This window comes from Cornus florida, unplaced genomic scaffold (assembly GCF_030987335.1).
Source record: "Cornus florida cultivar Cherokee Brave unplaced genomic scaffold, ASM3098733v1 CherokeeBrave_3.0.0_Hap2_Chr08, whole genome shotgun sequence".
NCBI classification, from domain to species: Eukaryota; Viridiplantae; Streptophyta; class Magnoliopsida; order Cornales; family Cornaceae; genus Cornus; species Cornus florida.
This window is the reverse complement of record NW_026775578.1, coordinates 39823657-39838300: the sequence shown is the minus strand read 5'-3', so window position 1 is coordinate 39838300 and position 14644 is coordinate 39823657. Positions and strand designations below refer to the sequence as shown.

Below are 14644 nucleotides of genomic sequence, written 5' to 3'. Positions count from 1 at the left end.
GTGCCATGATATGACCTTGAGTCTCAGGATCAGTGGTTAAGGTGCGTATATCGCCAGGGATGTGTAGCTAGATATAGTGAAGTTGTGTACCCTGGTAGGTCTAAGTACTCATGCCCACTATATGTGCGTTTTGCATGTTGCTTACTATTCAGGTTGAGACAACCCTATAGTCTAGTGAGGTTCCTTTAGTGTGTGTATATATATATACGGACTACTAGTTACTGTTGGATTGACTAGGATGTATACGTCTATCGGATCTCTGCTTGGACTGCAGTAGAGTAGAACTTGTTTGTGGGCCTGACTCACCATTATTTTTCAGGTGTTCGTCAGGAGTAGAGGTTGTTCGTGCTGAGCGGGAATCAGTCTACTTCATTCTTCTGATACTACATAGGAGTTCCTTTATGATTCAGTTTCCTGATTTAGACAGTTATTGCTGTCATTTGTTTAGTTTGGATTTTCTAGGGGTCCACATAGTAGGGATTCCCGAGTTGTATTTTAGAGGATCAGTTGTATCAGAAGAGTTTATTAATTAATGAAAATATATTCTGAGGTTTATTATTAGATTATGATTTTAGTTTCTTGTCAGTATTTTATTTATTCTTCTTTATTTTTTTATACTCTGTGTTTGTTTATTATCAATTTATTTTGATATCCTCGGGTATTCGAGCGTGGGCCTGGCCAACCTGCATTCGGGAATCCGGGGGGTATCACAATATCTTCACTTGGAATCACTGGGACATGCCGGGAATTGATCCACGGACAGCCTATCATAGCCTAAACCTGGACCCTAGCCACCATCCGGTAAAACAAAAGCAGAGAAGGTTTGCCCTTGAAAAGAACAAAATCATTGTTGAGGAGGTCAGTCGACTCTTAGAAACAGGATTCATCAGAGAAGTCCAATACCCTCAATGGTTGTCAAACGTGGTGGTTATCCAAAAAAAGAATGGCAAATGGAGAGTGTGCATCGATTTCATAACCAGAACAAAGCGTACCTGAAAGATAGTTTTCCACTCCCCAAGATTGATTAGATAGTAGACGCTACGACAGGGTATGAAAAACTAATTTTCCTTAATGCTTATTCAGGTTACAACCAGATCCCAATGAGCCATTCGAATGAAGAGAAGACTTCTTTCATTACCAAACGTGGGACCTACTGTTACAAAGTGATGCCCTTCGGATTAAAAAACGCAGGGACAACTTATCAAAGGCTGATCAACAAAATGTTCGAAAAACAAATCGGCCGAATGGTCAAAGCTTACATAGACGATATGGTTGTAAAAAGCAAAGACAAGAAAGATCATCGGCAGCACCTGTGTAATACCCCTAATTTTAAAATGATAGTCTCGGCATGTTAATATTTATTTTATTGCATTTTTATTTGTTTAATTGTTTATTTGCATTTATTATTTGATATTTGATTTATTTGAATTATTTAATTATTGTGTGTTATTTTCTTTAATTGTTTAGTTGTATTTTATGTTGGTTTTTCTATAATTAAATTAATTTTAATTGGTTAGTAACTTATATACGTGAATGGGTTTACATTACGGTTTAGTTAATGTTTAAATTATGTTTTAGTTTTCTTTTAGGATTCACGTGGAGGCCGACTAGAATGTAATTAGGGTTTTCAATCTTTAAATCTAAGTGGACTAGGGTTTAGAGACGTCTGTATATATATACTATCATATGGGGTTCTGTGTAGGGTTTACGACTAAAACCACGAATAGATGATATTGAGAGGCAGAGAGGGATTTTGAGAGATAGACGGAGAGGTTCAAGGAGGACGGGATGAGTGCTTTTAGGTTGAACCAAAAGCAACAGAGGAGTGGAACAACAGTCTAGGACGTTGACGGAAAACTCAGAGATGGTGGTTTAGAGTTTCAAAACTGAAACTGAAAGCAAGTTTCTATTATACTTTTTCAATTAAACTTGTGATCTGTGCATGCCTAGGTAGGCTTCAGGGATTATACTATTGCTAAAACACATATTTTATGCATGTTTAAACAGTTTTTAATTTCATTGAATTAATCTGTTATAAGTTGCTTAATATTTCTAATTAAATTTAGTTGTTTTCAAAAGTTGTGTTCAATTCATATCATGGTTGTATATTAATGGTTTAAGATTAATCTGGGACTGAGATTGAACCCTAGAACAAGTAATAAAAATAGTACAGAGGCTCTGAACTTCGCCGGAGGCGAAGAAGATGAACAGGTTAAGCGTTACAGCTCTTAGAGGAGGAGAGCCGGCTCACCACAAGGGTGGAGCCGACTCTACAAGGGGTAGAGCAAGCTCCCACAAGGGTGGAACCGGCTCCACCAAGGGGAGAGGGGGCTCCCTTGTTTGGGGGAGGCGGCTTCCTCTTCTGTCTGTGGTTTTTCGTGGTTTTGGGTTCAGTTTAGCCTGTAAAGGGCTTTCTGTGTTGTTTCAGGGGCTGTGGATGAGGTATATAATTGTTACAGAGATGTAAAAACTACTGGGAAACATGTTTATATTAGGATATTGAAGACTTAAATAACATAAGGTTAAACAATGAACCTGTATGTGGAAGGTTGGATAATTAACTTATATTGCCTACGGTTTTAGCAATTTGGTTTCTGTGCATGATCTAAAAATTGTTAATCATGTCTCAGCTGTGTTATAAGCATATAGTTGTTTATTTAAAAAAATATGTATGCTTAGATGGGATTAACTGATGTTTAAATCTACTGTATAATGCATCAGTTATGGTACTGTTTGGAGGAGTTAATTTCTTAGCCTTACTTTATCAATTTAAAGGACTGGAATAGGATTTCTAAATCTTATATTGAATGCATAATTTGGTTATACACATGTTAGACTATACTTATGCTTATTTTGGAGTATGGTTGATGAGTGTTTATTACTGTTTTGTCAACTATGTTTACTGGTGGATTGTATGCACCGGTATGGGACGGTGGCATACTTGGTAAGGATTAATTCAAATATTAAGTCCTACATAATCTGGATTGAGGTATGGATTAACCTCAAAGGTTAAGTCCTACTCATATTTGTGTCACATCAATAAAGAATTGAATGACCTACTTTGGTTTCTGGATGGATTGTTATACATATATCAGGCCACTATACCAGATGGATGATATTTTGTATTAGGAGTATATGGACTTTATATATATATCATTATGGGGCCATGGTATGAGCTTGAGTCTCAGGACCATGGTTAGGGTGTGTAGATCGCCTAGGATGGATAACTGGACATATGTATTATTCCCTGGTAGGTCTAGGTACGCGTGACCACATTATATGCGATTTGCATGGTATCTCTACTCAGGCTAAGACAGACCTATTGGATTAGTGAGCGTCCGATAGTGTGTAAATATACATATATGGACTACTCTAGATATTGTTGAGCTATCTAAAATGTATCTGCGTATCGGGTTTCTGTATGGATCGTAGTAGGATAAGACTTGCATGTGGGCCTGACCTACTCTCTTATATTTCAGGTGCTCGTCAGTTCCAGGGTTAGAGCTTAGTTGCGCAGAGCAGATACAAACATTCATTCCTCCGACTACGTAGGATTACTTCTTTATTTAGCTTTGGCTTTTGATTACAGTTATTTCCTTTTCCAGTTTGGGATTTTATTAGGGGTCCACTTGAGGGATTCCCGAGTTGTTAATTAATGGGTTACTTTGGAGGTTTTGGATTAATGGATTTTAACATTTTTATGTTGAGGATTTTTAATTAGTATTCTTTTCAGCTTTAATATTTATTTCTTAATTCATTTTGTAATCTATGTTCGTTTTAAATATTAATTGTTTGATATTCTGTCGGATCTTTACTCGGACTTGATCACCCGTGATTCTAGAATCGAGGGGTATCATAACCTGTAAGATGTATTTGATACTCTCAGAAAACATAGAATGATGTTAAATCCAGTAAAGTGTTCGTTCGGAGTATCCTCAGGCCAGTTCCTCGGTCACCTGGTGAATAAGAGAGGAATAGAGGCAAGTCCCACTCAGTTGGCAAAATTGCTACAAAGCAAAGAGCCCTGAACCATGAAGGAAGTCTAAGTCCTCACCAGGAGAATAACAACTCTCAGTCATTTTATATCCAGGTTATTAGACAAATGCAAACCATTCTTTGATGCAATCAAAGCAAGAAAAGGAGATATTTGGAGGATAGAGCAAATAGAGCTCTCACAAAACTCAAGCAGTACATGACAAACCCCCCAATTTTATCTGCCCCAAAGCCCAAAAAGTCATTTGTACCTCCACCTAGCGGTATCTCGATTAGCAACCAGGTCGGCCCTAGTAAGAGAAGTGGGAAAAAAGCAACACCCAGTCTTCTACTCCAGCAAGGCCATGACCGATGCAGAAAGCAGGTACTCAATGACAGAGAAAATCTTCCTTGCTCTAGTTTAGGCCAAAAGGAAACTTCGGCACTATTTTAAGGCTCATCGGATAGTAGTCCCCATGACACACCCAATCAAAGCAATTCTCAGTAAACCAGATATTTCAAGTTAGATCACCAAATGGGCAATCGAGTTAAGCTCCTTTGACATTCGGTACGAATCACGTACCGCGAAAAAGGGCAAATGGTTGCAGATTTTCTCTTGGACACTGATCTAGGAGAAGAACAGCAAGTCACAGAAAACCCTTGCTGGGTGTTATACGTTGTAATGCCCCCGATTCTCGGATGTGGGTTGGCCAGGCACACGCCCGAATACCTGAGGATATCAAAACAAATCGACAATAATCGAACACAAAGTACAAATATGATAAACAGGAATAAATAAATGACTGAACGAAACTAAAATGATAATCCAATAATAACACCTCAGAATAAAATTTCATTAATAAATTCTTCTGATACAAATAATCCTTCATCTTATGCAACTCGAGAAACCATACAATGTGGACCCCTGAAAAACCAAACTAACCAAATGACAGCAGAAATGTCTATATTAGTAAACTGAAACATAAAGAAACTCCTAAGTAACATAATCCGAAAGAGTGAAGTAGATAATCCATGCTCAGCACGAACAATCCCTACTCCTGACGAATACCTGAAAAATAATGGTGGGTCAGGCCCACAAATAAGTTGTACTCTACTACAGTTTAAGCAAAGATCTGATACGCAGATACATCCTAGACAACCCCAACAATAGCTAAGTAGTCCATATATGTATAAATACACACTATAGGATGTTCACTAGTCCATAAGTCTGTCTCAACCTGAACAGAAGGTAACATGTAAATCGCACATAAAGTGGCCATGTATACCTATACCTACCAGGGAACATCAACTATGGCCAGTTGTTTATCCTAGGCGATATACGCACCCTAATCATGATCCTGAGACTCAAACTCATATCACGGTACCATAATTATATATATATAATATCCTTCCTAATGCAGAATATAAAACAAACATCCGGTATGTCATTCAACTGTTTTAGTTGACCTGACATGAAAATATGTAGGATTTACATTTTTGGTAAATCCATTCCGTTATGCATGAATAAGTAGGAATTAACGTTTTGATCTAATCCATCCCTAATATGCCACCGTCCCATACCGGTACATATAATCCATAAAATCCATAAATGATACAACATCCAAAGTAATACATCAAATGAATCCACAAATCCAAAAATTGATACAATAAATGATAAATTTAAACATCAATTAAAATCCACAAAACAGTCCAATAATTGATAGAACAGAAATAAGTAGTTGATCAATTAAAATCCAAAGAACATATAAAGATAATCAGAAACATAAACTGAGCACATTATACTAAAATACTCCAAAGAAACTCTATAATAATTCATTTAATTTGCTAGAATATCAACAAGCAATTAAATTTTCCTTAATCTTTGACAGCATGCGATTTCGTATTAAAATTTCATAATGTCAAATCTCCTATCAGAAGCATAGAACATCCATTATGGGACTTTAACATAATTATTTAAATAATTTAAAACCCCCCATAATCCTCCAAAACAACCCTGGATCCCCAAAATCCAACAACAGAATAAAAAATAATTATCCCGTAGAAGTCCCAGTGTGAAAGCATGCTCTCAAAACATGAGAGCAAGTGGGAGCCGGCTCTGCCCATTAGAGAGCCGGCTCTCTCTCCCTCGAGAGCCGTATACTAAATCTGATCATCTTCTTCGCCTCCGGCGATGTGCAGAACCCTCTGTAATGTTTTATTAAGATTCCTAGGGTTCAATCTATGTCCCAAAACAATTATAAGAATTTATTATGCATCACCAACATGAATTAAAACAAGTTTATAATCAAGGAAAACAAGATTAAATCAAGAACATCTATCAACCATAGAACAGTTTTAATTTAACACAATTAAATTCAATTCAAGCATGCTTAATAGATCAATTTTAATGTCCATTTAAACCCTGGAGACGATCTAGGCATGCACAGAACACAAGTCAAAGGGAAGAAGCAAGAAATAGAACTTGTCTCTTAAGGTTTCGGTTTGAAACCTTTAACCATCCTCTACCTAGACTTTCCGGCGACCTTTGATTGTCGTCAACTCCTTTGTTGCCCTAGGTTCAACCCACGAGCAAGCTTTAATAGCCTCTCCTTGGTTCAGCCCCTTGTTCCAAGCCAAACCCTAATTCTTCTTCTCAATTTTCTCTCAAACCTCTCTATAATTCTCTATGCCTCCACTACTCTGTGAATAGGGTTCTAAACCCTTGGCAGATACATAAGGTTATATTTATATAGGCTTATCAAAACCCTAAACCTAATTATACGAGGAGACGAAAAAGAAAAGAAAAGACAAGAAAATATAAAACAAATATTTATATAAGTCGGCTATCCTACAATGTTCTTTCATAATTTATATATAAAACCCTAAAATTATATTACACATATTTAATGAATAATGATACTAATGTCATCATCAATAATAATTAATAATTAAACTAACCCTATATACTTATATACCCATATATATATGTATAACCATCCATGGGTATTATTCGTACCCACTACACCTCATATCCAAATAATCCATGAGACCTAGTTGATTGGTCCATTATTACTATCTAAGTCCATCCTTAAAATCAAAATTTAAAATTTAAAACACTATTAAATAAAATAAAGAAACAATTACTTCAATTACCACATAAGTATACAATTAAATTAAAACAAATAATTCAATTAAACAGTTAAACAATTATTCAATTAAACACATACCATGAAACTACATAAACACATAGCCACATAAGCACCGAAAATACAATAAAATAAAATCATTAAATTCCAATTATATTTTTTTTAAAATTAGGGGTATTACATACATCTATGGTTCCTTGAGCCAAAACGGAGCTAGAGCAGGGCTGGAAATAAGAACTCCCAAGGGGACTAAACTCCAGCAATCAATTCAACTAGAATTTTCGGTAACAAACAATGAAGCAGAATACGAGGCGCTGTTGGTGGGGCTCAGATTGGCCAAAGAACTCCAAATAAAGCACCTCAGAGCTTATAGTGATTCATAGCTCATCACCAGAGAGGTAACAGGAGAGTACGCCTCCAGAGAGAGCAGAATGCATGCATACCGAGAAGAGGTTGACAAACTAGCAAAGTACTTTGATACAATCAAGTTTCAGCAAATCCCGAGGGAAGAAAACTCGATAGCTGATTGCCTGGCCTGCGCAGCATCCATAGCAGGCGAATCACTAACTAGGGTCATCCCCATTAATATCCTAGATACGCTGAGCATCACAAGAAAAACGCAGGTACTGGTTATCCCATGGGAACCAAGCTGGATAGATCCAATACTAGCTTACCTTGAAAGAAGAGAACTCCCAAATTCTAAAGAAGCAGCCCGGCAGTTAAGGGTAAAAGCTGCCAAATACTCAGTTGTAGGAGGACAGCTCTTTAGGCGATCGCATTCCGAGCCCTACCTCAAATGTCTGACCCCTACGGAGTCTAAAGAAGTTTTAAAACAGCTGCACGAAGGGGAATGCGGGAATCACTTTGGGGGCATATCACTAGCTCATAAAGCTCTCACTCAAGGCTACTTCTGGCCCTACATGGCAAGAGAAGCAGAAAAATACTCCCGAATATGCGACAAGTGCCAAAGGTATGCCCCCCTTGTCCATCTGCACCCAGAAGAAATACACACCATGAGCAGCCCATGGTCGTTCGCCCAATGGGGAATGGACATAGTATGACCTCTACCGATAGCTGCATCGCAAAAAAGATTCAGAATCCCAAAATCCATCATCATGGATAACGGTTCAAATCTGGAAAATCGGTACAGTCAACGTTTCTTTGACAAGTACGGAATTAACCAAAAAATGTCAGCTATATACCACCCCTAAGGCAATGGACAAGCAGAAATAACTAACAGAACAATTTTTGCCTGCATCAAAAAGAAGCTTGAAGATAAAAAAGGGAAATGGTTGGAAGAATTGCCAAATGTCCTATGGGTATACAGAACCACCCCGAGACGCCTCACCGGTGAAACTCCTTTCTCTTTAGCTTAAGGTACCGAAGCCGTAATCCCCACCAAAATGGTAGCACCTACCATCCGAAGCTTAACTTGGGACAAAAAATCAAATAATTAACTTCTGAAGCATAATTTGGATCTATTGGAAAAGAAAAGAGAAACTGCAGCCATCCGGCTAGCAGCCTACCAACAGAAGATAACAAATAACTACAACACAAGAGTCAAAGGAAGAAACTTCAATCTAGGAGATCTGGTGCTCCTGAAATCATAAAAGTATGTAGGCAAATTGGAACCCAGCTAGGAAGGCCCATACCGAATCTCAGACGTGATTGGAAAAGGAGCTTATAGAGTTCAACACCTAGATGGCACCGAAATCGCCAAACTAAGGAATGCAATGAACTTGAAAAGGTACTTTCAATAAAGTAAATTGTACAATGTTTTCCAGTACCCTACTTTTGTGAGTGAATAAAGCTGCCGTCAGTCTTTTTCAAAAATCCCACATCAGATAAAAACAAAACTTCTAGTTGTTATTGTAATGACCCGAACCCGAGAGTCCGAACCGTTAACTGGGTCCCCACTCGAACCCGAGGTCAACTAGGTCATACTCCCCATTTCCTATGTCCAAAACCGTCATAAGGGTCACTCCGGGGTTCAAAATACCCTAGAACACAGTCCTACAATGATGGTCAAACATTACAGGTCAAAAGGGGATGATCAGCCTGCTGATGGGCCTTCATCGGCCGGCTGACAGGGCAAGTTCAGTCAGCTGACCTATAGGGTCGGCTGGCTAAAACGATGGTGTAGAATGTATGCTCTCGGGACTTGTTACTGTAGGCGTTTTGGTAGGCCAATGAAGGGGTTCGATCGGCCAAACCTGGGGTTTCGGTCGGCTGATAGTAAGGGTCAACCAGCCAAAACTAGGCCCCTGAACCCTGAACTCCCTGTAAATGCATTCTGGCTGTACTTTACGCATACTTCACCTATGTCGGACCTGTTATAGGAAGAAGTTCCGAATTCACGGCAACAAGGCATGACATTATACAACTGGATGGCATCAATAATAGATCAAAAGATAATTTCCTTTCCCATTCATCATCAAATTTTTACTTGGTCTCAAATTATATCCAATCACCCTCAAAAGTTGTAGTTTACATTACATGACCATGACTTGCAAAACAAATACACATCACTATGTTTTTTGAAACTTTACAAAAAAAAAATGGGCTAAATACCAAAAAAAAAGAAAAAAGAAAAAAGACAAAAATAAACCCCAAGAGAACATCATACTTTTACGACATGAAATTTGGCAAATTTTAAGTACAATAGGCAAGAAATTATACCAATTAAGCATGTTAATTTGAACAATACACACAAAATCATGTACTTCATATGCACATTTAAGTAACTTTAAAGTAAAATCAACACAAGTTAGCATGCTAGGACACTAATCAAGAAAAATTAACTCACAAAGGTGCAAGATTGTATGGATTAGAGACCCCTACCTCAAAATTATGCAAGACCCCCAAATTTGCCTTAGATCTCGAATTTCTTAGAGTGCACCAAATAAGAAATTGCTCCGATCAACTTGTAGATCTCGACGCGCTCTTTAATTTGACGCAAACGGCACTCAAAAGTACCAAGTATTGAGGAAGACATCAAGGTTTGTAGCCTTGATAGAAAATGAAAAAGAAAAAGCAAGGGAAAGGGGTGAGAGAGAGATACCAGCGGGAGAGAGAAAAGAGAGGAGAAAATGAGGCTAAAATGCCTCTTGATTCCTTTTTAACAAAGGTGTGGGTCCCACCACTTTTTAATTAAAAATTTTCTTTTCTTTATAAATTTTAAACCACAAATGCACACATATATACACATATGCACACATTAAATTACAACCACATAAAATACATTAAATAAAATAATTATGATGCAAATAGACCCAAACAAAAACCCCGTAAGCAACAATTCCGGCAACGGGTCCCACACTGTCCGGCCCGAAAACGGAAAGAAATGAAAACTGACAACCCCTGCATTTCAAAGAGTCCTGAACTCAATGAAATGCCCTAGACAACTGTCGGACACAACCGGCACACTCCACAGTGTCCGGTATGAAAAACGGCAAAAGACAAAAATGCCTTTGCAACAACAAAAATTCCGAAAAAATGAAAAATGGCAAAAAATGGAAACATCACAGTTATTTAAAATAAAATAACACAAAATCAAAATAGTGAAGTGGACCCCCTGATAGTAGGCAACCCAAAATGGGACCTACCATCAAGAGTCTCCACTTCACACTTTTTGTCTTATCATAGATGAAACTTCTTCACCCACAAGAAACGATGTCCCACATCGCTTAAAAAATGAGCTTTTAAACTTTTCTTATAAAGTTACTCACTTGTCAGTGTGTGGGACCCATTGACAATGGGATCCCATATACGACATCGAAATGCCTCATTGTCAGAGGTCTTCACACACTCCCCACATCTTTTTAAAACGAAAAGTGGTTTTCTTGTTCCTAAAACTCAAGGTCCCACATCGACAAAAAAGCAAAAAAGTCCTTTATTATTAAAATATGACATGCTGGATATACAGTCAGAAGGGTGGGGGCCCTGAATTATAGGATCCATGGGTAATCACAGCTCATTACTTTAGAGCCTTCCCCACTTTTCTTTAGGAAAGATCACTTCTTTTCAACTATATACCCCACTTTGAATAAAAAAAATATATGTGTGTTTTCTATAAAACAAAATTGTTTAATTTCAGCGTTAGCGGGGCAACTTCCTTAAAAATAGAAACCCAATACCCATTTTGACCACAAAAACCCAAATAAAAAGTGGTCAACCTTCGTCAAAGCACTCTAGTCAGATCTACAAAAAGCCGAACGGCCCCAAGAGCCGATCGTAAAATAGGCAAAGGCCCCAAGAGCAGAACGCTCAGTCGAACTTGACCAGTAAAACTGCTCAAGTCTCAAAAAGCTGAATTGCCCCAAGAGCCGATCGCAAAATAGGCAAAGGCCCTAAGAGCCGAACGCCTGATCGAACTTGACCAGTAAAACTGCTCAAGTCTTAAAAAGCTAAATGGCCTCAAGAGTCGATCGCAAAATAGGCAAAGGCCCCAAGAGCCGAACGCCCGATTGAACTTGACCAGTAAAAGTGCTCAAGTCTCAAAAAACTGAACGGCCCCAAGAGCCGATAGCAAAATAGGCAAAGGCTCCAAGAGCCAAACAACTGATCGAACTTGACCAGTAAACTGCTCAAGTCTCAAAAAGCCGAACAGCACCAAGGGCCGATCGTAAAATAGGCGAAGGCCCTAAGAGCCGAACGCCCGATCAAATTTAATAAGAAAATTGATCAAGTCTAAAAAAATCGAACGGTCATAAAAACCGATCGCAAAAATAGACAAAGGCCCCAAGAGCTGAATGACCGATCAAGCTTAATCAAAAAATTGATCAAGTCCAAAAAATTGAACGCTCACAAGAACCGATTGCAAAAACAGGCGAAGGCCCCAAGAGCCGAACGCCCGATCAAACTTAATTAGAAAATTAATCAAGTCCAAAAAATTGAACATTCACAAGAACCAACCGTAAAAATAGACAAAGGCCCCAAGAGCTGAATGACCAATCAAGCTTGATCAGAAAATTGATCAAGTCAAAAAAAAAAAAAAAAAAAAACACGGAACTGTCATAGGAACCTATCGCAAAAATGGACGAAAGCCCCAAGAGCCGAATGCTTGATCAAATTTGATCAGACAATTGATCAAGTTCAGAAAGTGAAAAGGCCACAAGAGCCGATCGCAAAAATAGACAAATGCATCAAGATCAAACTCAAGCAAAAGCGATCTCAAAGATTGCAAAAAGAAACTTCCATATTCTCAAAAGGGGGGAGTTTCTACAAAAGAGGCAGAACATACCCTACACCTCCAAAAAAAAAAAACTACGCAGGATCATTCTCGAGTTCAGCCCCACTTTCTATATTAAACCTCTGTGAAAAAGTATCAACCAACGGAAGGAACATCAAGCGACAAAACAAGTAACCCATGAGAGCTCGAAGGGTATTGGAGAGGAGGCAGAACCTCGATGGCCACCTCGCCCTTCAGTAGAGCAGCAAACTCAATCTCCCTAGGGCCAGCAGAGGGCTTAGCATATTCACCAATAACCAAGAGCCCCTGCTCGGCATCATGCTCGTCGGCATCACCACAATCTTTCTCCTCAGAAGAAAGCTACCCCTGAGCAAAACCAAGCCTGAAGCCTTTGGCATAGCAAAGATTCACAATCCTGGTAAAAATGGTTAAACATCTCCGAACCCCCATCCTTACAGGTTTGAATAAGAAAGTTTGCCTTCCCGAGCTATAAATCGAGCTCAGCCGCTTTGTGTGCAAGGTCTTTATCCCTTTTGTCAAAATACTTAATTGACTTAAGCTGCTGGATCTTCTCATTCTTCTCCTCGGCGAGAGAAGCCTCCAAAACACTCACCCTCTTTTGAAGGGCAACAGACTGATTCGCCTGAAGGGAGTTAACTGACAACTTCTTCATAAGAGCGAACATCAAGAAAGAGCTCTCTATAAAAATAACAAAAGATTGTCAAGAAACCAAGATGGGTAAAATGGAAAAAGATGAGTTAGAAAAATTACCTCCCTTATGGACTTGGAAGCGAGAGAAAGCAGATCATTAACATTCATTTACTGTTCTAAAATCTCATCCCTGGGTGGCCACATCCTTCTGGCTAAGCCCATCAACGTTTCCGGGTCTTCAGCCTTTAATACCCCCAGATTTCCGGATGCGGGTTGGCCAGGCCCACGCCCGATTACCCGAGGATATCAAGTCAATTAGCAATAAACGAACACAGAATACAATTAAGGAAACAGGAATAAATAAAAATTTGCTGAAAAGAAACTAGAATGATAATCCAAATACTGAAACCTCAGAATAAAATTAAATTAATAACAAATTATTCTCATACATCCAAATTTTCCATTTCTAATACAACTCGAGAATCCATCTGGTAGACCCTTAAAAACTCCAACACTGAAATCATCAACTGAAGAACTCCACTGCTAAATCATGAAGAAGCTCCTATATCGTTGGAAGAATGAGAAGCCGTCTCTGCTCAGAATGAACAAGATCTAAGACCTGGAACCGTCCGTTACCTGAAAAATAATAGTGGATCAGGCCCACGAACAAGTTCTATCCTAACTATAATCCAAACAGAGACCCAATACGCAGATACATCCTAGATGTCTCAACCATATCTATGTAGTCCATAATAGATAAATATATATCCACACTACAGGATTCTCACTAAACTATGCTGAGGGTCTCAACCTGAATAGAAGGCAACATGTAATACGCACCTGAGTGGGCATGACTACCTAAGCCTAACAGGGTATACCTCAACCAACATAGCTAGCTACGCATCCTACTGCATATACGCACCCTAACCGTCGACTATGAGACTCAAGCTCAGATCGTGGTACCATAATTTATATATATAAATTCCCATCCAAATCAATGTAGTGCCGCTCAACTGTTCGTTGCCATGACACAACATAAAATTAGGATTTAAATATTTTAATTAAATCCCTATCCCAATTATATATATAAGTTCCTTCCAAGTACAATGTTGTGCCGGTCAACAGTTCATTGCTCAAGATACAACATATAAACAGGATTTAAACATTTTAGTTAAAACCCTATCCTTCCTAATACAGAAATATAAACAATCATCCAGTATGTCGTTCAACTGTTTTAGTTGACAGGATATGAAACCATGTAGGATTTAACTGTTTTAGTTAATCCATTCCGTATGTATGAATGGGTAGGAATTAGCGTTGTGACCTAATCCATCCCTCCGTATGACACCGTCCCATACTGGTGCATACATGCAAATGATCCGTAAATGATGCAACATTATAAGCAATACATCAAATAAAGTCCACATTATCCATATAGTTGATAAACACAGAATTTAAACAAGTCACCAACTAAAAATCCAGAATCCATCCATGTAATTAAACGAGACAAAGTTTACTAATTCGTCAAGTTATATTCCAGCATCTATCCAGGTAATTGACAGAAAATACAAATTTAATTCTTCAATTAATTCCAAGCCAACGTCCAATTAGATTGACAGAACCTAAGTACTAGTTCAGCAATTTAAGTCCAAACTCTAATCCAAATAATTGCAATGTAGTGCTT

General features: G+C 38.4%; 1 protein-coding gene across 1 annotated transcript in view; it reads right to left on the bottom strand.

The window, feature by feature from the left end:
- LOC132271418 (tubulin alpha-5 chain) overlaps positions 1-4589 on the bottom strand; it is a 35848-nt gene extending 31259 nt beyond the window's left edge. Inside the window, exon 1 of the mRNA XM_059772789.1 lies at positions 4579-4589. The gene's annotated coding sequence lies outside the window, so the exon portion shown is untranslated. The remainder of the gene's footprint in view (positions 1-4578) is intronic.
- Positions 4590-14644: the final 10055 nt, after the last annotated feature.